At 47.5% G+C, this 26,774-nt stretch overlaps 1 protein-coding gene across 3 annotated transcripts in view; it reads left to right on the forward strand.

Moving 5' to 3' along the window:
* KLHL29 (kelch like family member 29) overlaps positions 1-26,774 on the forward strand; it is a 330,305-nt gene that overhangs the window by 72,536 nt on the left and 230,995 nt on the right. For all 3 annotated transcript variants that reach the window (XM_061154885.1, XM_061154887.1, XM_061154886.1), the window contains exon 2: positions 17,137-17,244. The gene's annotated coding sequence lies outside the window, so the exon portion shown is untranslated. The remainder of the gene's footprint in view (positions 1-17,136; positions 17,245-26,774) is intronic.

A 26,774-nucleotide genomic window follows, 5' to 3' on the forward strand; every position in this document is an offset into this window, starting at 1 on the left:
TATAAGATGTTAAATGATGAGACGGACTTACTGGTTCAACACACCTTCTGTGTACTTAGTCACTAACCAAACTTGTATTTATCTTATTTGTTGATTCATTGTTTGATCCAACATTCTCATCTCATCCTTGGAGATATTTACTATGTCACAAGCACCAAATTCATTTTATTTCCTTCTTTGCTTTTCCACAGGCATTTGTTGAGCACATACTATCTGTCAAGTACAGGACAAGGTCTACTGATAGAGAGATGAGTAAGTTAGAGTCTGTTGTTCAAGGGACTTATAGTTTTGTGCAACCTCTAAAGGGTTTTCAATGAGAGGAAACCAGACTTGGGTCTCAGGAAGATCATTTGGGGGACAGACAAGAGCAAACAATAAGCGCTAACATTTATTAAGAACCTATTGTGTGTCGGTTGGCTTCTGAGTACTTTCTTGAATACTTCGTTTAATCTCCCAGCAGGCCTATGGGTAGATGCTTGTGTTCCCATTATACAGCTGAGCAGACTGAGGCAGAAGGTCAAAACGCTGATGAATGGGGAGGCAGTCCTTGACTGAGACTGACCTTGTGCACAAGCCTGAGACAGCCTGTGGTTTTTCCCACCTCCCACTTTGGGTCTGGGCTCTCGGACCAGATTGGAGCATCCACAGGGTCTCAGTTCAAAATTCGTATGTTCCAGCTCTCCCTGCAGCTGCTCTCAAAGTTCCATGCATTCCACACCTGAAGCTTTGAGGAGTGTGGAATCGAAGTAGCCAGTTTAATTCTTCCTGAATAGGAGTTCTCATGGAGCTGTTAATTTTTTAGTGACTTTGTGGCTGAAATGCCCCCATGGAAAGAGAAACACTTGTTTCTGGGAAATCATATTCACTCTTTGCTGCCTGAGACCTCTAAGTGGACCCCAGTGACCTCATGTAGCTTCCCTATTAGGACACCCCGCCTCACTAGCAAATGCACCTTTTCTCCTCTATTTTTGCTGGAGGTAAGGACGGGGAAAGTGGATTTGCATGACTTATAAAATTTAAAGTACGCCTCAGGACCCAAAGCCACATCATTAGCCAGCACAGATCTTGCTTTCCTGGGTTTTAATTACAGTGACTCCTCCTCCCATTATCTGGGCTTCCCTGGTGGCTCAGACTGTAAAGCGTCTGCCTGCAATGCGGGAGACCCGGGTTCGATCGCTGGGTCAGAAAGATCCCCTGGAGAAGGAAATGGCAACCCACTCCGGTCCTCTTGCCTGGAAAATGCCATGGGCGGAGAAGCCTGGTAGGCTACCATCCATGGGGTCACAAAGAGTCGGACATGACTGAGCGACTTCACTTTCCTTTCCTTTTCCTCCTCCCATTAGGAGGGATGATCTAATGTAACAGCCCCTGGCCCAGGACTGACAGAGAGAAAGAGCTGGAGGCTGGGTTTGCCAGCCAGGGGGGAGGGAGTGCTCCCCAGACAGAGGTGGGACCAGAGCACTCCCACCTGGCACCTTTCAGCAGGGCTTTTCCCATCTGGAAAGAAGACTGGAGATGGATTTTCATGTTTACATACACTTTTCAATAAAAAGTGTCTTCATTTTTTTAAAGCACTGGCAGTGTTCTGGCAGGGCTAAAGAAAAGCAAACTAGTCTGGGATCCAGAAGGAATACCCGCCAGAAGAGTAGGCAGGGGTCAATGTGGAGAAATAACCTGCTACCATGGGATTCTTGAGGTTGGCTCTGACCAGTGAGTTCACAGACCCAAATTATCCCCAGCTGACAGATGCAAAGCCTAGGCCGTCCTCTGCCACATGGCGTGTTCATGTGAGAAGCCATGTTCTCCTCCTGCACTGTTGGTGGGAATGTTAAACTGGCTCAACCACTATGGAAAACAGTATGGAGGTTCCTTAAAAAGCTAAAAATAGAGCCACATATGATCCAACAATCCTACTCCTGGGCATGTATCTGGAAAAATCAAAAACTCTAATTCAAAAAGCTGCATGTACCCCAATGTTCAAAGCAGCGTTATTTATAACAGCCAAGACTTGGAAGCAACCTAAGTATCCATCAACAGATGAATGGATAAAGAAGATGTGGTGTGTGTGTGTGTATATATATGTGTGTGTGGGGGTGTGAGTGTGGATCTATATGTATATATGTGTGTGTAGACATGTATATTCCATTACACATAATGGAATACTATACAGCCATAAAAAAGAATGAAATTTTGCCATTTCCAGCAACATGGATAGACCTAGAGATTTCATACTGAGTAAAGTAAGTCAGACAGAGAAAGGCAAATGTTTATTGTATCACTTATATGTGGAATCTGAAAAATACTGTTATTTACAAAACAGAAACATATTCATAGACATAGAAAACAAACTTATGATTACCAAAGGAGAGGAAGAAGAGGGATAAATTAAGAGCATAGGATGAACAGATATACACTTTTACATATCAAATAGACAAGAAACAAAGATTTAGTGTATAGCACAGGGAACTGTATTCAGCATCTTATAAAAACCTATAATGAAAAATCTGAAAAAATATATATATTACTGAATCATTTTATTATACACCTGATACTAACACAATATTATAAATCAACTAACTTCAGTTTTTAAAAAGCCATATTCTTATTTTCAGGCTTCCTTCTACATGTCACTTCTTTCTCTAAGGATTCTGTGGTAGGACAGAAAATTCTCTAGGCTTCAGATTTCCCACCCAATGAAAGCGTTGTTGCAGTAAAGACCTGTCCATGTCTCTAAGTGGGTTTGGGTTGTAGAGTAAACCAAGGCTTTGCCAGTAGGACCACTGTACACATATGGTGCTAAGGAAACTATATTTGCACCCAAATGTAACACAGTTCCCCACATTCCCAAATAAAAGAGCTCCAAAAAAAATTTTAGTTGACCCGAATGCATGGATATTTTTGGAATACAGTATAAATGAAACAACAAACTGTTTACTTATAATATGTAATTAATTACTTTAGTTACACATCTTTAAAATCACAAAATAAGTAAACTGTTAATTTTTAAATACTACTTTCTCCCACTTTTATTAGATGAACATTCTCCAAACCTGTCAGGTGCAGTTTCCACTGCAAAGTGTCTTTTGTTCCCAGTGTATTTTTTTTATCCCTAGCCTAGAGCAGCTTTTCAAGTCCTCTGACAGTTTTCCAGAGCTCACGAGCCTCACTTCCGTCTACATTTTCAGACAGCACTTTTAGAATCAATGGATCTTGCCTTCCTTCAAAATTTTATCCAAGTCATATATCCCAGTTCCCATAAGTTGAGGCAGTTTGCTTTTTCCTTTTTCATTTGCCTTATAGGTGACTATTCATGATCTCTTGCAGCAATTAACCATTGTTGGGTTTCTGTTTAAAGTGACTTTTAAAAGTCTTGTTTACAACAACATCCAAACACTAAAATTATGAAGTCATAATCCCAAGAATTACCACATCTGTGTTAACTAAATCAGGTGGGAGAGTACATCTGAGAGATGAGATTTTTACTGATACAGACTCCATCAAACTGTATATTGGATATATTGAATTTAATATATTTAATACATATATTGAATTAATTAAATTCAGTAATATATTGAATTTAGAATATTTAATAATTTAATATATAATACCCTTTTATTGAAATACAGTTGATTTACAATCTTGTGTTAATTTCTGCTGTACAACAACATGATTGTACATATATGCATATTATTTTTCTACTCTTTTCCATTATGACTTACCCTTTTTTCTGAGGGATAATGGGAGATTCAAGGGAAAGACAGTCATATATTTGGGTGTAAGCAAAAAGTTTTAACTTCTAAATTCTCCTCTAACATCCATTAGCTTATTACATTGCACACAGGAGTGTTTCTTTACTGGCTGTTCAGTAGTTAATGTCTGTCCATACAGGTGGACACGTGCAATGAATCCAGAGCACAGAAAGTGGTACTGAGTCCACTGGGCCCCGCCAAGAACGCTGGCCACCATCTTTCCCCACTTCCTAAACACCGGTAACTGCAAGCCCCTTCTGGCCACCTTTCTGCCGACCTGCCACTGGGCTTTTGTGTGGTTTAATGAACATAGAGTCATTTGGAAATATGCACTGTGTTCCACAAAAGGAAACAGTAATATAATCAGAAATCATTATATTCTAGCACTTCAGCACTATTGCTACTATTAATGTCCATTATCAGTATATTACCTGAAATGTGTTTAACAGTCACAGGCACTAATCAAGTTGCCTGTCCTAGAGAATGTATATTCTCTCTGTCTGGATCACACTATGTATTGTGCTGTGACTGTTTTAAACTTTTTTTTTTTCCCACATAATTGGAACCTGCTACTTCATATTCTGAAAAATAATGTAGTGGGTGAAACCCTGAAAGGTTCAAAGCCTAGGCTTCCTTCAGGGAAATAATACAATTTCCATGCAGAATGATTATAATATTATTCAGTGATTACATGAAAGTGGGGGGGTCTGTTTTTGTTAGACTTTTGAAAGTGGCAAATTGAATTCCATCCAAGTAATCAGGGGTTATGAGTTTCCAGCACAGTATGTTTGCACATGTTGGAGGCTTATTTTCCCGGAGTCCTCTCTAGCCTGCTGCCCTCTGAGCCTTTGCTGGCCTCGAGGGACAGACCTGAAGTGCCTGGGAGTGAATTCGCTGACGAGAGCTCTCAGCCGATGAGAACTGGGAGTTGGCAGCAGAAGCTCCAGCTTCCTCATGCTGCAGGTGGGGTAACTCTGAGACGTGTCCATCTCCTTCCTCCCAGAGGTCCCTGCGGAGGCATCTGCTTATCTCGGGCAACTTTTGTTGGCTTCCTTCACTTACCTGTCTCAGTTCCCCACTCACCGGCCTGAGCTTTCTGGCCTCACTCTGCAAGTAAACCACTTGCCTCAAAACCTTGTCTGGGTTCTACTTCCCAAGAGAAGTACACCTAGGCCCCCTAACCCTCCCCCTTCCCATTTGGAGAGCACCCTCTCAATCTTCTCCGGTGACTCAGCAGTAAAGAATCTGCCTGCCAAAGCAGGAGACACAGGTTCGATCCCTGGGTTGGGAAGATCCCCTGGAGAAGGAAACGGCAACCCACTCCAGTATTCTTGCCTGAAAAATGCGACGGACAGAGGAGCCTGGCAGACTGCAGTCGACGGGGGTCACACCGAGTCAGACACGACTGTGTGACTGAGCACACAGATGCCTCGCTGAATCCCTCTGTCCTTTAAGATGGCAGCACCCAGATGTCTTCATGTTTCAAAGCATCATCCTCCTGAAAAATGAAAATTCTGAACTTTTTTTCTTTTAATCAGGAAAGTGATGGATATAATTTATTTCTCCCTCTTCTCTTAATTATTATTACCCCATTCAAGTGAGACAAGATGATTTCATCCAGGTTGTATTTTAAATGCCCATAATTGATGCCCTCATTCTGAGCATGAATCTATGTGCTCTTAGATAATTTATGTATAATTTTAATAGATTTGTCAACGGCAGCCCTTCCTCGTCTAAACAGGCTGCTTGCAGACAGATCACTTAATTTGCTCCTCGATGCTATTTTTCATACATGGTTGCTGCGCAGCCGACAGATAGCAGATGATCCCATTACAAACACATTTGACAGGGCATGGGCTGTGGGGATGAGCAAACTCAAGGTCTCCTATGGTGGCGAGCAATGTGTGTCTCCCTCTCACTCAGAAGGGGAAGTCCCAGGGCCCAAGGCAAGGTGCTGGGACTGCGGTCAGCCGCAGCCCTCAGGAGCTGACGAGCACTCCCGCTTACTTGCCCTAAGAGAGCTTGTTGGTGCCCAGCACATTCCCTACCCTGGGGATCACCTGTTGACAGTTCTTGCTTCCTGCCTCTCTCTTTGTGGGGGTGCCCAGCCCATTCATGGGGCAGGCTGGAAGTCTTCAGGGATTGATGTCTCAAAAGCACTTGTCAGTATTACTCAGCTATTACAAAAAATGCATTTGAATCAGTTCTAATGAGGCGGATGAAACTGGAGCCTATTATACAGGGTGAAGTAAGTCAGAAAGAAAAACACCAATACAGTATATTAATGCATATATATGGAATTTAGAAAGATGGTAGCAGTGACCCTATATATGAAAGAACAGAAGAGACACAGATATAAAGAACAGACTTTTGGACTCTGTGGGAGATGGTGAGGGTGGGATGATTTGAGAGAATAGCATTGAAATATGTCTATTACCATATGTGGAATAAATCACCAGTCCAGGTTTGATGCATGAAACAGGGCACTCAAAGCCAGTGCACTGGGACAACCCTGAGGGATGGGATGGGGAGGGAGGTGGGAGGAGGGCTCAGGATGGGGGACACATGTGCACCTGTGGCTGATTCATGTTGGTGTATGGCAAAAACCACCACAATATTGTAAAGTAACTAGCCTCCAATTAAAATTAATTAATTTTTTTTTTTAAAAGCACCTGTCAGCCAATGAGAGGAGGGCGATGATGAATAAACACAGCTTCCTCCTTTGTCTCTTGGGAGGACAACTTTAGAATGGGTTCTCCCCAGCCTCTTGGAGCATCCACAGCAGGAATGAGCCCCAACTGCCCAGGCAGAACCCACTGGTTGATGCATCCTCAACTGACTTTTCCCCATCTCCTACCTCACATCCCTACTTCCTCGTGGTGATTCCTTGGATCAACTCAAAAAAAAAACCTACTTGCATCCAAATTGCTGTTTCAAGGGCCTCTTTGGGGGGGAACTCAAACTAAGATGCTTGTCCTTCTGATGTCTTCGGGTTGATCTTTTAGGGGTGCTTATCCTCCAGGACCTAGATTAGGGCTTGGCAGGGAGCTTCCTGTACCCCAGGAATTCTCCCTCCTCTGACCACCTTCAGCCCCACCAGCAGAGTTAACTTAGCCCTCACCGTCTGCAGCCCCGGGAACTCCCCTGTTTCTGCCCGTCGGTGAGTGATGGAGTAGACACCGAGTCTGCCAGCTCCTTGCTGACCTGAGCGTCTGTCTGAGAGGTGATGGTGCTCCAATCACATCCTCAGTCAGGAGTGAAGACCAGAGATGCCCAGTAGGGCAAAAGATGGGGTAGCCAGACAATGCTGAGAGTGTACCTTTTAGGGGAAAAAAAAGTACAGAAACCCTTCCTTCCAAAGACTGATGTGAGCCCTGATGGATTATTTGCACCATTTCTGTCTGCTGGGGTAATTGCAAAGGCGAGTGCATTGTGTTCCAAGGGAAAAGTGTTCCCTAGACGCGGTAATCCTTGCCATGCCAGCTTGTGACAGAGAGAACCACATCAATTTCTAAATTTTCTCAATGGAGTGAGATGTGTGTAATGTGGAATAAAATATAAACAAGTTTTAAGAAGCATCTATGTGTTTCTTTTTATCAACCTTTAGATGCATTAAAGCCAACCACAATTTCCTATGAATTCTAGATGATATGTAGTATTTTTATTTGCTACTTCATTGCTAAATGTTTCATATAAAACTGAAGAGGGAAAAAAAAAAATACACAGTCCCACATATAAAAGAAGCAGCAGATGGCTAAATGTGACCGTGGGAGAAAAGCAGTGAATGGAGTGGGTTCAGAACAGAGGCTCCCCCGTTGGGTACAGGCCGGAGATGGGGTGGAGGGAAACTCAGGTATGAGGTTACCTGTGCTCATTAGCCATTTGCTTCCACTGTGTTTTAAGTAGCCCATTAGTATTCAGAAGAATCTACAGGTATCTTTGTTACGTTTGTTTTTTTTAATCTTTTAAATGTACATATAAATGAGTATGTATTATTTATAGATGTCTTTGGATTTAGAAACATCAAGCTTGAAAAATAATGCAGCAGGGACTGTTTGATTTACTGCTCGCTGAAAAGCGAGGACAGGGGCGGGGGGACTTTGTGCAGGAAGGAAGACTGGGTTGGGATAAGTTGTTTAACCTTTCTAGGGGACTTTCCTGGCAGCTTCAGTTACAGTTAAACTGTGGAGAGATGACTGGGTGGGAAAAAAAGAGCAGCGGCCAGGGAGTTTACAAGCCAACGTTGTTGTCCCTGCTCTCCTGCTAATCAGCTGTGTAACCTTTAGCTTGTCACACACCAGCTCTTACCTTTGGTTTCCTGCCCGTATCTGGACATCAAGCCATGCCAGGCTGTGGCCCAGTGATTTGGTGCGTTTGTAGCGATGGCTGTGGGCTCTGGCCGGACTCATCGATTGCTGGGTTCATTTGCACAAGTGCCATGAGTTTGGTAAGCCGTGGTTCCTTGTTTTTTCAGATGGAACATGAAGCTCTGGTGTGATCAAGCCTCTTGCCTGCACACTTTGGTAGAGACCAGGAAAACAGAATTAGCTTCTAATTCTATTTTCAGTTCCTAGGCTGTTTCTATATTGGCCAAGAAAAGCAGAGAACTTACAGAAATTCCTGGTAATGACTGCTTTCTGCCTGGGTATGGAGAAACTTGCCTGTCTGTGGTTTATTTTTAAATGGATAACTCATCATATCTGGATAAAAAGTACTGTAATCTCTGAAGACTTTTCTTTCACATTTTTTTTTCCTCTCTGAGAGTAGAGAAACAAGGCTCAGGTCTACTCAAAATCATTTTCTGCTGTGTGAGGAAGTGACGCCTCTCAGATCCACTTGGGGCTGGGAAGGGGTTTTCAGCCGCTGGCGCTATGACTTTGGATTCAGAGAAGAGGTGGAACAAGCAGCTGTTGAAGTCTTGAAGGTGTCTGTCCTCAGGCGTGGTGTCTAGTAGTTGCTGGGGAGGAGGATGAGGAGCTGGTAAGGGCTGAAAGTGTCCTCCTGGAAGAAATTCAGGGAGATGCAGTGAAGGAAGCAGGAAGTGGTAGCTGACCAGCTTTAGATACACCCAGGAAAACTACATATGTGGTCAGCCCATTGATCCTCTAGCTCCCGAGGAAGATCCCTCCCCACCCATTTGTCCTCTGTGTGCTCCCCTCCGTGGAGAGGTGTTGGGGAAAAATGCACCACCTCCCCATGGGTGAGGTAGGGATTCCAGCAATACCTATTCTGTGCTTCAGTTGGCAGGCATGGTAATAACAATGTTAGAGCCACCAGTTAATCTGTGCCATGGGCTATGCCAAATGCCTTTCTTACACCCAAATATTTAACTCTCAGAACAACCAAGGATGTTCAATAATGTCATCTCTTTTGGACAGGGAGGAGATTGGGTCAGAGGGTGGAAGTAGGGTGGAGAGTCTGCCATTTAGACCCAGGTCTCTCAGACTATAAATATCCCATGCTCTCGACCACCCCGCAGGCTGAGCCAACCCTGAACCAGGAGTGTCAGGGTCTAAGATGAAAATCCAAGGTGAGGCGCAGGTTGTGCCGTGTAGACCATGAGCGAGGGGAGGCTGCGGGGTTTGGGCTCGGGAGAAGGGGCTTCAGAACCTCTCTGCAACTCCACCAGGAAACCAAAACCCACCGAACCTGAAAGCTCACCTTGTCTTACTCTGTGAAGCTGCTTTTCCCCATCCCTTCTCTCTAAGGCTGTCAGGAGGCCAAGACCCAAAGGGTCAGCGGATGCTGAGTGACCTTGACCCTGGCAGCTGTGCTGTTAGCCAGGACAGGCTCAGTCCAGACCCTGACAATGAGCAGACACTGGACCCGAGAACTTCCTTGGTAGTTGTGTCTCCTATCCTCGTGGCTGTCTCCACCCTGCGACGTATACAGCTGTGGGCCTGATAGAGGGCTGATGTGGTGGCTACCTTGAACACAGGCAAAGGCTCCCTTGAAGCATTGAAGCAGACAGCCCCAGAGTCTGCCACCGTAAAAGGGACAAGCCTCAGAGATGAAACTGGAACAGAGAAGGTGGGAAGGAAGGGGGAAATCCCAGTCTCTCTGGGCTCTCCTGTGGGTCCAGACTTGAGGTGGGCTCTTGCTTGGGTGTGAATTCCGGTGTGGTCGATGCTAAGATGGGGGTCGCCCCACATAGCCAGGATGGACCTTCCTGGAGAACAGCTAGGGGGGGCCAGCTTATCAGGTCGAATTCTACTTCCTCTTTCCCCTGCTCTCAACCCACTCCTGGCCTATGATTCTGTTTTACTCCCCAAGACTCGAGATAAATCTTATTCAAATGTTACAGCCTGGCCCCAGAGTGCAAGGGGAACCAAGGGAAAAGCCTTCTTCACATTTGAGTCAGAGTTCTCAGATGGGCAGCGTGGTCATGCAGGTGGAGCCTCCACAGATGACCCACCCACCTGGCCACCTGGACGGCGCTGGAGAGGAGAGGACCCCATCTCTCAGCTCCAGGAAGGAGGGGAGCACCCATTCGCACCGCGATCCAGCTTGGCAACACCAGCAGCTGGCCTTCCTGTCTCTGAATCAGGATGCCAGCCCCTGCCCTGCCTCCCGTGGGGTCTGCGTGGCCGTCTAATGAGGGAGAGAAGATGCAGAAAACACTCCACTGAGCCCATGGCACCAGGCAAATGTGAAGCGTCATCATGAAAAGCTTCAATTTATGGGTCTGAAGGAGAAACAACATCTGGGAAGGAATTATTGCAATTTAAAGGAAGGATGAAGGCCTGGTTTATAAGAGCGAAATCTGGAAGCCACGTCTGATTTTTTTTCTCAGACTGGTTTGTATTCCAATCATGAAGCTGTGGTGTGAACGTCCAGATGTTCGAAGTGAAATTGTAGAAAATGAGTCGAGCCTTGGAGGCGTTCTCCCTCCTTCAGCAGAGCCTTACTGAGCATCTACTACGTGCCAGGTGCCTCATGTTCTGGCCGCAGCTTCCCGCTGCTGCGGGTGAGTCAGTAGAACAGGTTTGCTGGCGCCTCTGCCCTTGTCTCCAGCTTGCAGCCCTCCGGAAATGCACGGTCATCCTGGTCCTGGATCCAGGGACAGGAAAACCTCTATTAACTTGTGGGGGGCTCTGAGTGGTAGGGCTGACTTAGGGAGTCCTAGTTAATTGAAGCGGGTCGGCCATGCAACGAGAAAGTAGTTTGTGTGGGAGCAGTTGATTTGCAACTTTCTTTTACTGAAACGCTACAGTCTGGGTTTCTGGCAGAGCCCTGTTGTGGCAAGACTTCGGACCCAGTCAGTGCCTGGGCACCCCGTTGTCCCCATCTCCCCATCCTCCTTGCCCAAACCAGCCAAGCAGGACAGAAGAGGGGCTGTTGAGAAGCCTCCATTGGTGACACCGAGTTCTTATCTAACATTCCCAGTAATTCATCCCAGGAGGGTCTGTTCTCCAGAGAGTGCAGAAGACCTACTAGAGTTTTCAGAAGAGGGGGTGACTGAAGGCAGGCGGAGGAGGGCCGGGAAGGAGGAGCAGGTGTGGGTCTGGTCACAGTGGTGGAGGAGAGCTGATGCCGTCGAGGACATGAGGCTGGACACGGCAGGACACTGGGAAGGGTCCAGACTGGCCTGGGTTCTCCAGGGCCCCTGCCATGGAGGGCCGCTGGCCGGGGAGGAGTGTGAACTGTTCGGGGTTGAGCACAGTCCCTCTGGCAACAGCGGAGCCGTGTCGCAGGGGGGTTTGGTGCAGGGCGGGGGTTGCTGTTGCTATGATCCAGGTGTGAGAAGGGGAGGCCTCACCCCAGGGAGCCGTGATGGAGACTGGAGAGAACTGTTCTGAGCAGTGACGGGGCAGGTGGCGGTGCTGGGCCCTGAGATGAGGGTCTGGCAGTAGCAGGTATGGGGGGCGGTGCAGTATCAGGTGGGCTGGTTGGGGGGCGGGATTGTTTGCTGGAGTAGAAGCTGCCAAGAAAACCTCAGTGCAGTGGTTGTGAGCCAGCAAACTCCACCCTGCCCAACAGCATCCGCCTCCTTAGAATGGAATTTCTCTCAGAGGAAAGAATTTAAATTTCCTCTTTGGGATGGGGGAGGGTGACAATGAAAAAGGTTGAGAAACTCTGAGTTAATAGTAACAAGAATCCAGGTGAGCTACCTTCCTACTGACTGGGGTTGGGGGCAGGGGGACGCATCTGTGATCACTCTGCCCTGTGCAGGGTGAGGGGGGTCACTTGGGAACCTGAGCACCTCGGAGCATCGGGGGTTGGCCCACAAGCTGGCAATGCAGGTCGGGGGAGAGGTCAGTCCAGTCGTGGGGTTGGTTTGGGCTCACCAGGACCTGATTGGAGTGTGACATCCGTGACACCTATGCTTTTATTCAGCCCAGGGTGGTGACTTCAGAGAAAACACAAAACAACTCTAGGCTCCTCATTGATTGGGGTCCCAGGAACAAGTGAGCTGAAATTCAAAACAAAGATGTGGGTTGGGAGGACAAACCTAGAGCTCCAATTCTAGCTCCCTTCCACTTGCTATGTGACTTTGGAGGATTCTTATTTTCCATGAGCCTCAGTTTCCTCATCTATAAAATGGGACTACTAATAGTAACGTATTCATAAGCTTGTTAAAATGTATATGATAAACTGTGAACAGCTAGACATTGTAAACATCAAATGTTATGAAAATATTGTTATTATCCTCCAGTGAGGAGTCATGGCCTCTGAAGATCCTGTCTTTCTTTGAAGAACATGTGCCCACAGAATAACTCACCAGGCAATGCATCCCCGTCTTGGAGAATACTTAATGGGTCTCATCAGTGGCCAATTCTGGCTCCTTAATGGAAACAAAAAGCCTCCACATTGTGCTGCATCTTTGCATCTTAATTCTCTCCTTGAAAAAGCAGTGCCTTCCAGACCCCTCAGTCCATGAACTGTCGAGAACCTGATAGATAAACACTCAAAGAGTGTTTATTTGGGGATTGGCAACACGCCTGCAAGCTTTGGTGAACCATGGTTGATATTATTAATGGATGGCCTGTTTTTCTCTCTTCTCAAATGAAGGAGAATGTGAATGAGTGTTTCCCTTGCAGGATACATTCAGAGCAGCCATCCAAGCCTGTGCCGGGTGCCCGAGGGTCCTTCTCTAGGACTGAGGGGAAGGTGGGTGTGGGAGCTAGTTTTCTTGCCCTGGTTTACAGCCTCCAGTTACTTTGCTCTTTTCCTTCCAAGGAAGAATCCTCATTTCCCAGTTGGCTGAGGGGTGGTGAGCTGCCCAGTTGCTGGAGTCGTAATTGGGTAGCGTGGTCAAGACCCAGGCAGAGCTGCTCTCTGATCCTGCATCAGATGGGAGCCTCCCTAATTGGTTTCTCCTCTCTTAAGGCAGCTTCTCTCCAAAAAAAATTGGTATCTTTTATAGGGAAGTAAAAATGAAATCCTGGGGCCTTTGTTTATTATTCTCTTGGCTATCAATTTGGTTCATGTCAGGAACCATCTTTATTTATAGACTTAGAGTTAGAATGGGTCTCAAAAATATCTCTGAGTTTAATTTTGAGGATCTCCCATAGTTTAGACAGTTATGTAACCCAAAGAGCCCATCCATGGGTCTTGGTTTTATATTGGCCTTTATGCTCTGTCAAACTCAATTAGCATCTCGTAAGAGCCTTGAGAAGGTAAAGGACTTAAGACCACTTTCACAGACATTGACTTATTACTTATTTTTTAAAATTTAAGTTTAAAAACATCCCTCATCCTTTGACTTTTTAAATTTTCTTTTCCATAGGCCTGGAAGCTGTTCTTTGAGGATGAGGTTAGTGAGAGAGAAAAGTTTGGTTTGACCAGAGAGGTCAGAAGTCAAGTCCAGAGGTTGAACCTTCATCTCCCTTGGGGATGAAGATTCATACCTACTTCCCTGGAATTCCTGGTTTCTTTCCTGAGATTCATTTTCCCAGGCCATGGTCTTTGGAAACTGAAGATTTTGCAGTGTTATCTTGGGAATTAAATTATTACTAGAAATCAGTTTCTAGTCATTTATTTTAAAATCATTTTAAGTACCATGCATCTCATTACAGTAGAATATGTTTAGGTAGATGAATAGAACTTACAGGCTTTCTAAGAAGAAAACATAGTGAATAATGAAGGGTCTATACATATCCCCATGTGATGGGTGCTGTGGGCCAGAGATTCAGACATTAAGATAATGTTTGTGCTCAGGATGCAAGGATTAGTGGTTGGGTGGGAGAAAGAAGGGTAAGAAGAGGAAAGAGATGAAATTACTGAGACATCAACTAACGCTAAATATGAGCTAAGAACAGCTAGAAAACCCTCAAGGGAGGCGCCTCTGGTTGGGGTGGGCAGAGATGTCATGACGGAGGTGTGACTTGCCCCGGGATTGTGAGCAGGTGATGGCAATAGCGAGATGCTGATGCTTTTGCTGTGGATGATAATTATGTACCAGTTTCTCTAATGCATTAATAAAGAGAAACGAGAGTTCATAGAAATTAAATAATTTATCCGGTGTCACAAAACTAAGGGCCACGTTAGAATTCTAATTCAGATGTCTGATTTCCACAGTCCTGCTTCTAACCATCTCTGAGAATGTATTCATTAGAGTCTTGACAGGAAACAGACACATCCAAATGTGTAATCTGAAGAGAGTTCAATGAAAGGGCTATTCACAAAGGTGTAGACACAGTAGGAAGAGAGCATACAACAGGACAATACCCCAGGGCTCATAATCAGGGCAAGGGGAGGGAGCTGTTACTGGAAGGCAGAGAGAGAGCTGTGTCCTCCTCAACACCAGCCACCAGCCATGACGTTCAACAGAAGGTCATCTCATGAAGACTCTGCAGGAAGAAGGAGAGAGGGGAAATAAACACCCAGCCCCACCCCAATCCTGGGTCTCCTGCTGGTGTCTGCATTGGCTGAACATAACTGGAAGTCCCAGGGTCTCAGAGCTGGAGTGATGCTCTCCATGCTGACTGGGTGAGCCTCCCAGGACACAGAAATGGATGGAGAGCTGACCTGGAGGAGCGAACAGAAGATCCCCAGCACAGCCTGTGATGTCTCGCCCATCAGCTCGCGTTAGGGTCTTTTCATAAGCACATTAGGGAATAGTCCCAGAGAACTCTGCTTTGCATGTGGTTTTTTTTTTTGTTCAGAACTTTGTTTCAGTTATCTCCTCTAGAAGTTGACCTCTGGGGACCACAAAGGAGGAAAGATGAGGCCATTGTCATCAGATCAGTGTAGACAGCCCTGCTGGCTCACCCCCTGAGCTGCCCCTCTGGGCTCCTGTCTCAGCTGCCGTAGCAGTCTGGCACAACCCAGAGAGTCGAACCATCTGAGATGGAGAGAAGGGAAGCCACTTAACCTGACATTGGCAACCAAGAGTTTGTCTCGAGAGTGAGAGCTCTTTCTAAAACCTGGTGGCCAGGGTCTTGGGCTCTCGGTGAATAGGCTTTACAGTGGCTCAGTGGTAAAGAACCCACCTGCCAATGCAGGAGGTGTGAGTTTGATCCCTGGGTGGGGAAGATCCTCCGGAGAAGAAAATGGCAACCCGTTGCGGTATTCTTGCCTAGGAAATCCTGTGGACAGAGGATCCTGGCAGGTTACAGTCCATGGGGTCACAAGAGTCAGACACAATTTAGCAATTAAACCGCCCCCCCTTCCAGTGGCCTGCAAGGCCCCACACAAACTGAATTCTCACCTCTCCAGCTTAATGTCCTATGTGGCTATCCCTTGTCCAGCCACAACGGAGGGTCCTTGCGGATCCAGGAATACGAGTCACTGACTCTTCCTCTGCTCTGAATGCTCCCCACTCCCCGGACACCTGCACGGCCCATACCTGCATCACTTACCAGCATGCTCAAATGTCATATTCTCACGGAGCCTATGACCCCAACCACCCTCTCTAAGCTGTACCTCACCCCCACACTCATCTTCTGCCCACTTCTCCTCTAACAAATAGTCCTGACTGCCTTCTAATCTACTGTACAATTTGTACTTATTTCTTAAGTTTATTGTTTATTCTCTGTTTCCATCCACTAGAAGAGGAGTTCCAGGAGGGCAGGATTTTTTTCTTGTTTTGTTTCCTCGTATTCCCAGTGCCTAGACACTACCTGACACATAACAAGGACTCCATTAACATGTGCTGAATGAATGAGTGGGTAAATAAATGAATGAGATCCTCAAGGATCTTAAAATGGACTGACCGCTGTCCTCTAGTCCTCTCTATTCCCCAGCACACATCTGCCAATGATCTTTCCCAGAAATACATCGATCGTTTTTTGTCACCAGTACTGTCGATACTTTGTGGCCAAAGAGTTCGATTTAACCGTGTGCTTCACGGAAGCTTGGTAGAGGAAATGTGCTCACGGCTTTGGCTCCATGTCAGAGTTGAATGGTGACCTTGGCTTTCTTTGCTTCCCTACAGAAGTTATTTCTTAATTGTAAAGGGAACACACTATCCTTAGAAAAAACACTATTTTTGCCACTTTCAGTTTTAAACTGGCTATTTGATATGGCCCATGTGTCTGTCCACAACAGCTGAAAAAGCTTGAGGTGAGAGGCTCAGAGAAAGACCCATTGTGTCATCGGAGCGAAGCGCGTAGTAAGATGGAATTAGTTTACAATAACTTATTTACCTGTCCACATCCTTCATATCACATTAAAGCTTTCCCCAGCTAGCTGGGACTCTGGAGTGCTAAGAGGAAAAGGGAAAATCAATTGATAATGATATATTCAATTTAGAAAAATATATTGATCCCCAGGTAATGACAGTTGTGCATTTATTGCAATGGAGGGTGACGTTGCCTGTCATGAAGATAGTATTCACATATATTATATTTGAAAGAGGAAGCTAGGAATAACACTGCCTTCCCTTAATAGATAGTCTCTTTCTATGAGGTATTAATCTATATATTTCATAAAAAAAAACCTTCTCTCCAGGGGACCCATCGTTTGCCTCCTCAAGGTCTTCTGGTCCATTGTCTAAAAGTAATGATTTGTTTTGGTGGTTCTCAAGTTTGTGTCCTGTTGTCTTTTCAGCATTAGATTAAAGATGTTCATTTTTTATTTTTTCCCATCTCTGGAATTTCTTGGTTTGGATTAGATGGAAAGGAATGCCATGATTCTCATTCTTATTGAGTGATTATGGCTTTGCTATGGGGATTTGAGCTTTGTGCGTTGGGGAGTGGGGAATTAAGATCTCATATCTGCCCCTTGGGGTTCTCTGCTACCCACTCAGACCCCCTTATCTTGGTGGCCAAGGCCAGTTTGGGCATGGCCTGTGCATGGTCATCACACCAGGAAATCCAAGGTAGGGACAAGCTTCCTTTTAGGGTGGGGACCACCTAAGATGCTGGAATTCCAAAAAGAGCTTTTCGAAAAAGATGATATCTTTTCCCCACCCCACCCTCACTCTTCTCTTGTCTTTTTTTAGACGGCCTGGCCTCCTGGTGATGCTCACGTCGTGCTAAGAGTTGGTGGCCATCAAGGATTTTGCATCCTGGGGACGAATCCTGAGCTTGCCAGAGACGGACGGTGCAAGGTAGGTCAGCTCACCTGGAAGTCAGGCATTTTCTCTGACATTGATTACCTCGGGGAAGTGAGGTATAATAGATGTAGCTGGTCCTCTCACCATACTGTTCGTGAGATTTTTACCATAGACCTGAGATTCACTGGTACACAGAGCCAAGCTTAGCCCCCTGGGCCCCCACCCTTCTGGAATCAATGCACAAGCATGACTGGCACTCTTGATCACTCACTTGGGGCTCTGGCCCCATAGGAATTTGAGTCTGGGGGCAGCCAGCAGCTACATGACTCTTAAGCTCCTCAAAAATTGTAATTCTTCCTAATTTAACTTTCTCTTATTATTAAAATAGTATTATTTAAATGTCATTAAAATATTATTGATATTGTTAATATTAAAATAAATATTATAGTATTTGTTCACTGTAAAACTATTATAAAAAATAGCACCTAAAATTATATAAATTATTTGTTAATATAGTCCTGAGAAATAACCACTTCAGTGCCCCTTTCCTGGCTGTTTTCCTTTAGATAGAGGGTACACGCACACATGTATTCACACAGGTGAGGTCACTCGGTGTGTACTACTTGGTAACTCGTTATGTCGACTTCACAGGCTGTCCCAGGGACCTTTTCAAGCCACTAAATACAATTATATACCATCTTCTTTTTTTGGGCCACACCCCGAAGCATGTGGGATTCTAGTTCCCTGACCAGGGATCAAACCTGCACCCCCTGCATTGGAAGCATGGAGTTCCAACCACTGGACCACCAGGGAAATCCCTCTATAGCATTTTTAAAGGCTTCATATCATATGGCTATAATAAGCTATAAAGTTTACTTGTATGTGTGTTAATTTCTCAGTCGTGTCCAACTCCTTGTGATCCCATGGATTGTAGTCTGCCAGGCTTCTCTGTCCATGGGATTCTCCAGGCAAGAAAACTGGAGTGAGTAGCCATTCCCTTCTCCAGCGCAAATTTCCAACCCAAGGATCAAACCGGGGTCTCCCACATTACAGGCAGATTCCTCACCGTCTGAGCCACCAGGGGAAGCCCCACAGTTTACTTAACCAGAGACTTAATAATGGAAATTTACTGCATTTTTGATCCATCACTCTTACCAATAATACTACAACAAACATTTTTGCATATGTCTCTTTACATAGTCAATTGATTATTTTCTTGGATTAAATTTATAGAGCTCAGGCTTAAAGTTTTGATTCAGGAGCCTCCAACATAGATTGTGAAGACCAGGCAGTCAGGGGAGTTGTGGGGGGGGGGGGGGGCAGGGGGTGCCCAGAATAATGAAGGTGGGAGTTGGGGACGCGGGCAGTGGGATTCAGGCCAGTTGAGGCTGAGTGGCCTAGGCTAGCACGTCTCGATGACACTTGAACCTTTAGAGGTCCAGGGGCCAGTGCCACCCTGCCTCACTCCTGAGGCCTGGTACTGGGTGAGCTCAAGTGTGTGCTTTCCGCAGGACCACGCCCTGGTGCCCGCTGACCAAGAGCCTCAGGGCCTCTGCCTGGGGCCAGCCTGGAGCCTGAACCCCAGCTTCCTTCCATATCAGGGGCCTTGGCAGCAGACCAGCCAGGTTCCTCCGTGTCCCCATTGTCCACTGGTCAGCAAGCTTTCTCTCTGGAATCAGAGGCAGTGGAGTTGGGGTGCCCTCCACTCCCAGGGCCTTCCCACAAACAGAAGGGATCCCAAGGTGCAGCCACCGTGACAGTCAGCAGGAAGCTGGAGGGGGTTCCAGGCCAGGCCTGAATCAGCTGCTGAAACAGAAGAAACACCCATGTGCATCCAGCATGCTGCCACCTAGCACCCCAGTAGTGGTGGCCAGCGGGGGCTGATGGGCTCCTGACCTTGAGAGTTGTTCTTAGAGCACCACTGGCTGGCTGGACAGTTATCCGGCTACTCATCCTGGACACTAGGGAATGCTTTGCTTCTGCGGCTGCCGAGCCAGAGAGGAAAGTTGGAAAACTAGCTTTAGTCGGAAAACTGAGCCTGTTGGAGAAGTGATAAAGGATCCACCTGCCAATGCAGGAGACGCAGGTTCGATCCCTGGGTCAGGAAGATCCCCTGGAGAAGGAAATAGCAACCCACTCCAGTAATCTTGCCTGGAAAATCTCATGGACAGAGGAGCCTGGTAGGCTCCAGTCCATGGGGTCACAAGGAATCAATGCAACTTAAGGACCAAACAACAAGAACAACAAGCTTGGATTTGGTGACCATGGCATTCAGTGTTTGAGAAAAGAGTCAGGAGATGCTCTTCACTGAAGTCAGCCTTCCAAGAATATGTCTTCAAGTTCTAGTGTGAGTATGGATGGCACAGAGGTGACAGAGAGACCCAGACAATGGTTCTGATGGCCCTTATTTGGGAGTCTTCTATTCCCTGCCTCTGTTTCAGCTCACACACGGCTCTTATTTATCCCATTCTTGGAGAAGCCTGTATTTTAAGATTGGGAGGGCACTGAAGGTGACCTTACCAGGCATATCTGATAGGACACATCCCTTGTGGGCCTCACATCTCTGTGCCCACTGTGAACGCCTGGAGATCTTCCCCACCACCTGGCCAGCCCTGGAGGATGGGAATCACACTGATTCTCACTGTGTTCCCTTCCCCCATCCCACCCAGTGCCTGCTGGGCTTTCAATAAATATCCACCGTACACTCAGTCATAACCATTCCTCGGAGCACCACCACAGCACGTGGCCCAGTGCTGGGCTGTCCATTTCCTTCATGTGCGGGACTCCCACTCATTCCCAAGAAGACAAGAAGTTTCCATGGCCCGCTTCGGCCCCTTGGTGACCAGTGGTAGAACTATCACCTTCCTGTGGAAACTGGGTCAGATTGCTTTGCTCAGTGTTTCCTGCTACAAAGCAGGGTCTGCTCAGATAAAGAGCCTGGAAGGCTGCTCTCCACTTGGCAGTGGTTTGATGAGAATCCTCTGTGTAACCGAGAGGATGGTACCAGAACCAGCCAGCGGGAGGGAAATCTGAGGCTAGCACTGCAGTGTATGATCCTGGCTGCGGCAAGGCTGAGCAGTTGGGGGTCAAGATAAGGACCCGGTTTGTGTAAGACTGAGGGTTGAGCCAAGAATGGCATTAATAGACACCTAGGCTCAGAGCTGTGAAGGGCCAATGCCAATTGCCATCAGTGGGTAGGAACGCCCCTGAGTAGCATCCCCGGGCCCCATCCTGGGACTCTCAGTGCTGCCCACCCAGGCCCCGAGTCCCTCTGTGAGCCCAGAATCCTGGGAGGACATTGCAAATGTCCCCGGATCTAACGAGACCTGGAGTTGTTCCACAGAGGACACCAGGTGCTATGCCCTGGACTTCTGCATTCACAGCAGTGTCACCCTGCAAAGCCAACTCAAAGGTGCCTTTGCTGACCACACGCATCCTCTCCTTCCTTCACTCCCTCACTCTGCGCAGCCGCTCTTCTGTGGATCCCCAGTCCCTCCTCCCTCCTTCCCTTACTCAGCCATCCCCTTTCGGCTTCCACCCTAAACCAACGGGCTGGGGCACAAATCCTTCAGTGGAGCCTTAGCCAAACCCTCAGCCCTGGCCGGGCATCCTTCTTGCATCACTGGCCCATTCCTGGCCCGGTCCCTGCAGCTGATCCCTTCCTTCCCTGTTGTCCTCAAGACCTCCCACCAACCCTGGACTCCTCGGTCAGGGTCCTTTTCGTTTCATGGAGAAATGGAGCCTCCCACCTTCAGCTTTGGGCGGGCTGTATCTCCCTGTCTTTCTGGCCACTCCAGACCATCTTTCCTCCTTCTGCCTGTAAACGAGCTTGTTTGTGCTGCTGCGTTTTCCTCAGCTTGCCTGTCTCTCAGCAGCCCCTCTACTCCCTCTGCTTCGGCTGCCCTGGGACTTGATTCCTGGGCAACATCTCTGTCCCAAGGTCCTGACCCCTTCTCTGTAGTTCTGAGAACTGCATCGCAGACTCAAGAGAAGCCACTTCATGGCTATGAAGCATCGCCTCTCCCTCAGCTATCTGTGAATCTCTGTCTCCTTTGCCTTGAGCCTCTCATCCTCCTTTCTGGACCATGAGCTTCTGGAGGACAGATCATTTTCTTATCTCCCTGTTATGACATCAGATAATGTTATTCAGCTCAGAGATCACAGGACTGCAGGACAGAGTGACCTCACAGACAGTGTGATGGATGGGACCCTGGAAGGAGAGACCACTGGGCTCTCATCCCAAACCCAACACTAGCTCCCGACAAGCCCCATGCAACTTTCTGAGCCTCCATCTCCTCTGCTTTAAACAGAGAATAACCCCCCGCCTTCCTAACTCCCAGAGAAAGTGGACAGGCTCAGAGGTAAAATGATGCTACCTGGACCAGCAGTGCTCAGCCCTCAGTGAACACTGCAGTCACCTGGAGAGTTTAAAAAACAAGATGCATGGGTCCTTCCCCCAGACCTTCCAACTTCATCATTCTCATGAGCATGGGCATCTGTGTATCTTAAAGCTTTAACCAACAGTCTCATCTCAAAGGTGTTGCCGAATTCCTGGATTCTAAGCCCTGAGGAATTGGGGTGGAAGTTATGGAGATTTGCTGTTGTTGTTTTTCTTCAGTAGCTAAATCGTGTCCAGCTCTTTGTGACCCCATAGATTGGTGCCCACAGACTTCTCTGTCCTTCACTGTCTCCTGGAGTTTGCTCAAACTTATGTCCATTGAGTTGGTGATACCATCCAACCATCTCATCCTATGTTGTCCCCTTCTCCTAGATTTGGCGAAACAAAATTCCTGTATGATGTTGTGTAATTTATCTGCATTTTTAGCTACTCTAAAATCTACCCCCTGGATCCAAGCTTCTGAAAGCTGGGTACCTTGGCTATGACATATCGGCCCTATTCATCTTGCCCCACCCCAAAATGCTTTTAAAGAACCCTACAGGCAGACTTTTCCTGGTGGTTCAGATGGTAAAGAATTTGCCTGCGATGCAGGAGACCCACATTCAATCCCTGGGTTGGGAAGATACCCTGGAGGAGGGCATGGCTTCCCACTCCAGTATTCTTGTCTGGAGAATTCCATGGACAGAGGAGCCTGGTGGGCTACACTCCATAGAGTCATAAAGAGTTGGACATGACTAAGTGACTAATACACACAGGCTGTCGCAAGATCTTTTTTCCTATGGAGTATATGGATATGCCCACATTTAGGATTTTATGGCAGTCAATGTCCATCCTGTCACTGTGACCCCTTGGCTGGGTCCCTTGGGAGAAGTTCCTGTGATTTCAGCGCAGACATATTCTAACGAGCCTTCATCATAGTATCTCATACTGGATCATGTCATAACAGATCAGCTCTTTGTTTGCCTTTTTCAAGTCTAAACAGCGGCTCTCAAACCCAGTTGCATATTAAAATCATCTAGGGAGATTTTTACAGGTCTGATATCCAGGCAACACAACAGGTCAATTAGACCAAAATTTCTCAGGCTGAGACCCAGGCATTTTGTGACACACCCCAGGCCATTCCAGTGGGAGGCCAAGGTCAGAGGCACCACCAGGCATGGAGGCAAATCTGTGACCCATTTGCAGCAAATGAATGGGACTTCCTACGTGTGGTTTCATGGAGGCAGCATGCCTTGCGCCATTGCCTGCCCCTACACTTGTTTGTCTTACAGTATCATTGTAAGTCACCTTCAATCCTTTCTGAACTCAGTGAGGTGAAAACAAACAGAATAGAAAGTGTCCTGCTTTTCCCTGGCTGGGCCCTGGGCACAGCTCCTGCCTCATTGGACCTCCCAGGAGAGAGTGTTGCAGACTCCCTCCCCTACCCACAAGTGCCAGGCTAGAACGTTTGGTGCTGGTGATCCCACAGTGGGGAATTGCAGCCAGTCTTCCTAGAGCTCTCCGGGGACTGACAGGGTCATCCACCAGAGCAGCACTGTGCTCAGGATAGTGGCTGCACCCTCCTTGTCTGCCCTCCTTGGCCTGTGAGAATCTACCCCAAACTGAACCATCGACTATCATCAGCCAAAGGCAGGCGATGCCCCAGGGGTGGAACCCCTGTTTCTGGAGCTGAGTTGTACAGTTCCCCTTAGCTAATTGGGATGGGGCGGGGCGCACAGGGCAGTTTTCACTCCAGCTGCAAAACCTCATTTGGCACCTGGGCCAGAAATAGCTTATCTGTAAACCTCAGAGTTTATTTTTGTGGCCAAGTTTGATTTTCCAGGCGACCTGTCTCCTTCCTTATATTGCACCTGCCCCAGAGACCAGGGCTGTTGACTCACAGTTGTGAGTCTGTGTCCTATGGGAGGGCACCTGGCCCAGGGGCGTGGAAGTTGACACCCAGCCTGCACTCTGCCAACTTCGTTGTGTACTGTGAGGGCTCAGAGGGAGGGCACCTCTTACTGATTTGCAGGAAAATGCCAAATAGACTGGTAGTAGGCCCTGCCAGAGTCCTGCTATAGGAGAGAGCCATGCACATGTTTGTCCAGTAACCATGGAAGGATGCTCCTGAATTTGTGGCTTCTGTCTCTTATTGATTGTCTCATATATTCACAGGTCACTCAGAACTTTTTAGCTTTTATCTTCTAATCATAGATTCTGTGTGTCTGTGTGAGTGTATCTTGCAACATGACAGACAGAACCAGAAGCACTGAGGCTGTAGGAGGAATACCCAGCCCGTGGTAAAACAAATTGTTATTCCAACATTCATTCATTCATTCACTTAAGCACTCACTGGCAACCACACTGTATATTGTTCTAGGTACAGGGTCCAGTGAGGTCAAAACCTCACTGGTCAAAAACCTGTCCTCAAGGAGCTGGCAGTCCAGTGGGGAGATCAGCAAGTAAATACCTTCATATAATAAGATGTGATAAATACAACAATAGGAATATAGACAGGAACTTTCACAATGTGCTGTGGAAGAACTCATTCAGTCAACAAATATTTCTTGAGAGTCCCTGCTCTATGCCAGGTATTATTGCAGCATGGGGGATATAGCAGTTACCATATGAGACCAAGTCCATGACCCTGAGCTCACGTTTGAGGCCATGAGAGTACTCAGCCGCTAACTTAGTTTGGTCAAACCACAGGCTTCCAAGAAGAGGAAGCTTCAAGCTGGAAGTGTGTGTGTGTGTGTGTGTGTGTGTGTAAGTGAGTGCAGGCAGCATTTCAGGCAGTAGGAACATCTTGTGCAAAGGCTGGAAGGTATAAAAGGACAGGAGAACCCAGAGCATAAGTGCTAACGGTGACCTAAGAGGTGGGAGATGTGGCTGGAAAGGTAACTGGATCTCTGCCCTGATGGGCCGTGAGTGCCATGCTAAGACCCCAGAAGCCACCCTCTGAGATAATGGAAGCACAGCTGGAGGCTCACAGAGCACTGGTTAGACTCCACTGTCACAGCCCAGCCCTGCGCCCTCCCTGACCCCAAGACTCTTTAGCAGGCCTGTGCCCTGGGCAGCCGCTACCCAGCCTCCCTTCATTAGAACATCCAAGGCTAAGGTCACATGACTTACTCTATTCTTCCCACGACCCCGAGCCTTCAGTTTGCAGGCTGTTTTCACATAATTTCATCTACTTGGTCATAAGGGAGACCCTAGAGGCAGACAGAGAGTGATGATTGTTGCCATTGTTTATGCTGAGCAGCAAGCTGAGGCTCAGAGAGGGTCGGTGGCTTGCCCGAGGTCACACAGCCAATCAAAGCAGAGTAGGAACTGGAGTCCTTGTCTCTTGATTCCTAATCCAGAGCTCTTCTTATCTCCACGTAAACTGCTACTCCATAGATTGAAACCTAAGAGCGCTGCTGCTGCTGCTGCTAAGTCACTTCAGTCGTGTCCGACTCTGTGCAGCCCCATAGGTGGCAGCCCACCAGGCTCCCCCATCCCTGGGATTCTCCAGGCAAGAACACTGGAGTGGGTTGCCATTTCCTCCTCCAATGCATGAAAGTGAAAAGTGAAAGTGAAGTCGCTCAGTCATGTCTGATTCATAGCGACCCCATAGACTGCAGCCCACCAGGCTCCTCCGTCCATGGGATTTTCCAGGCAAGAGTACTGGAGTGGGGTGCCATTGCCTTCTCTGAAGAGCACTGAGCGAGTGTCAATCTGTACCTGCCTATCTTCCACAAACATTACTTGACCACCTACTGTGTGTCAAGCCCAGCATCAAATAACCATCCTCTGGGCCTCGATGTAGTCCCATCCATGGTGACCCAAGAGGCCCGAAGACTACCATCCGGGGCCCAGGCGTCACCCACCTTCATCAAGTTGAACAGCGAATGGAATTACCCCCGCAGGCTGGGACCGCTCTGCTCACTCACCACGTCCTCTCATTCGGGCCACTCAGAGGCGCGTTTGTTACAGCCACTGATGCGTGTTTTTGCCCTTCCTTGTAAGGGAGCTGGATGCTAAAAGAATAGGGGAGACTTAAGCCTCATTTACAGAAGGCAACGGCACCCCACTCCAGTCCTCTCGCCTGGAAAATCCCATGGATGGAGGAGCCTGGTGGGCTGCAGTCCATGGGGTCGCCAAGAGTCGGACACGACTGAGCGACTTCACTTTCATTTTTCACTTTCATGCATTGGAGAAGGAAATGGCAACCCACTCCAGGGTTCTTGCCTGGAGAATCCCAGGGACGGGGGAGCCTGGTGGGCTGCCGTCTATGGGGTCGCACAGAGTCGGACACGACTGAAGTGACTTAGCAGCAGCAAGCCTCATTCACAGAGCAGGAGCTTCCCTGTGTAAGACAGACGCAGCCTAGCAACCCTTACAGGCCATCTTTTGATTTGTAACAACTCATTTAGATAAAAGCATCTGGTCTGTGAGGGAGCAACAACAACGAAAAATCATTAAAAGCATATTTCTGCTTTTACAAAGTAACCTAGTAACAGCGCAGGAGGTGACAATTAACCCGGCCCCCTCCTCCAGGTACACAGACAGGTGCAGAAAATGGGAAATAAAAATCAGGACAGGGAGAGGGTGTATCCAGGATCCCTTCTCAGATCAATGCCCACGCTCATGGGTGTGACCGAGGCAGCCCCCACCAGCCCACCAGAGAGCCTCGTCCTCCCATTAGCATATACAGGAGCTATCCTGTTTCTCCAACCCAGAATAAATGGTGTGATTATTTATTTAGCACCAGTTCGGGGTTTTCTAAAATGCATTCAAAGTGCTCTGCACCTTGCACAGGTGAGCACAGAACTGCACTATTGGCTTTGGGAATAGGATAAAGGAAGTCTGACCCTGTATCAGATAGCCAAGCTCGCCTCCCATGACATCCACCCCGGAACCCATGTACACATGCACACGCAACCTCTGCTCCCATCCAGACAGATCTTGTGCTCCTAACTGACCCTGCTTCTGTGCACTGCATCTCTAGGCACTTGTCCTGCTAAGCCTGCATCTCCCATCAGAGCCTCTCCCATCCTTACCTATCTCCCAGCAAAGTCCTCCCAGGCCACCCACTCCTGGTGAAAATTTTCTCTTCTCCTCTGATGCTGCTCGTCTCTCCAGCACCCATTTGGTTCTTCAGGGATCAAGGGCAGTCCTTTCGCTGTCCAGTGTGCTCAAGGCTCATCCCCAGACTGTGAGCTCA

The sequence above is a fragment of the Dama dama genome, chromosome 11 (genome assembly GCF_033118175.1).
Source record: "Dama dama isolate Ldn47 chromosome 11, ASM3311817v1, whole genome shotgun sequence".
Lineage (NCBI taxonomy): Eukaryota > Metazoa > Chordata > Mammalia > Artiodactyla > Cervidae > Dama > Dama dama.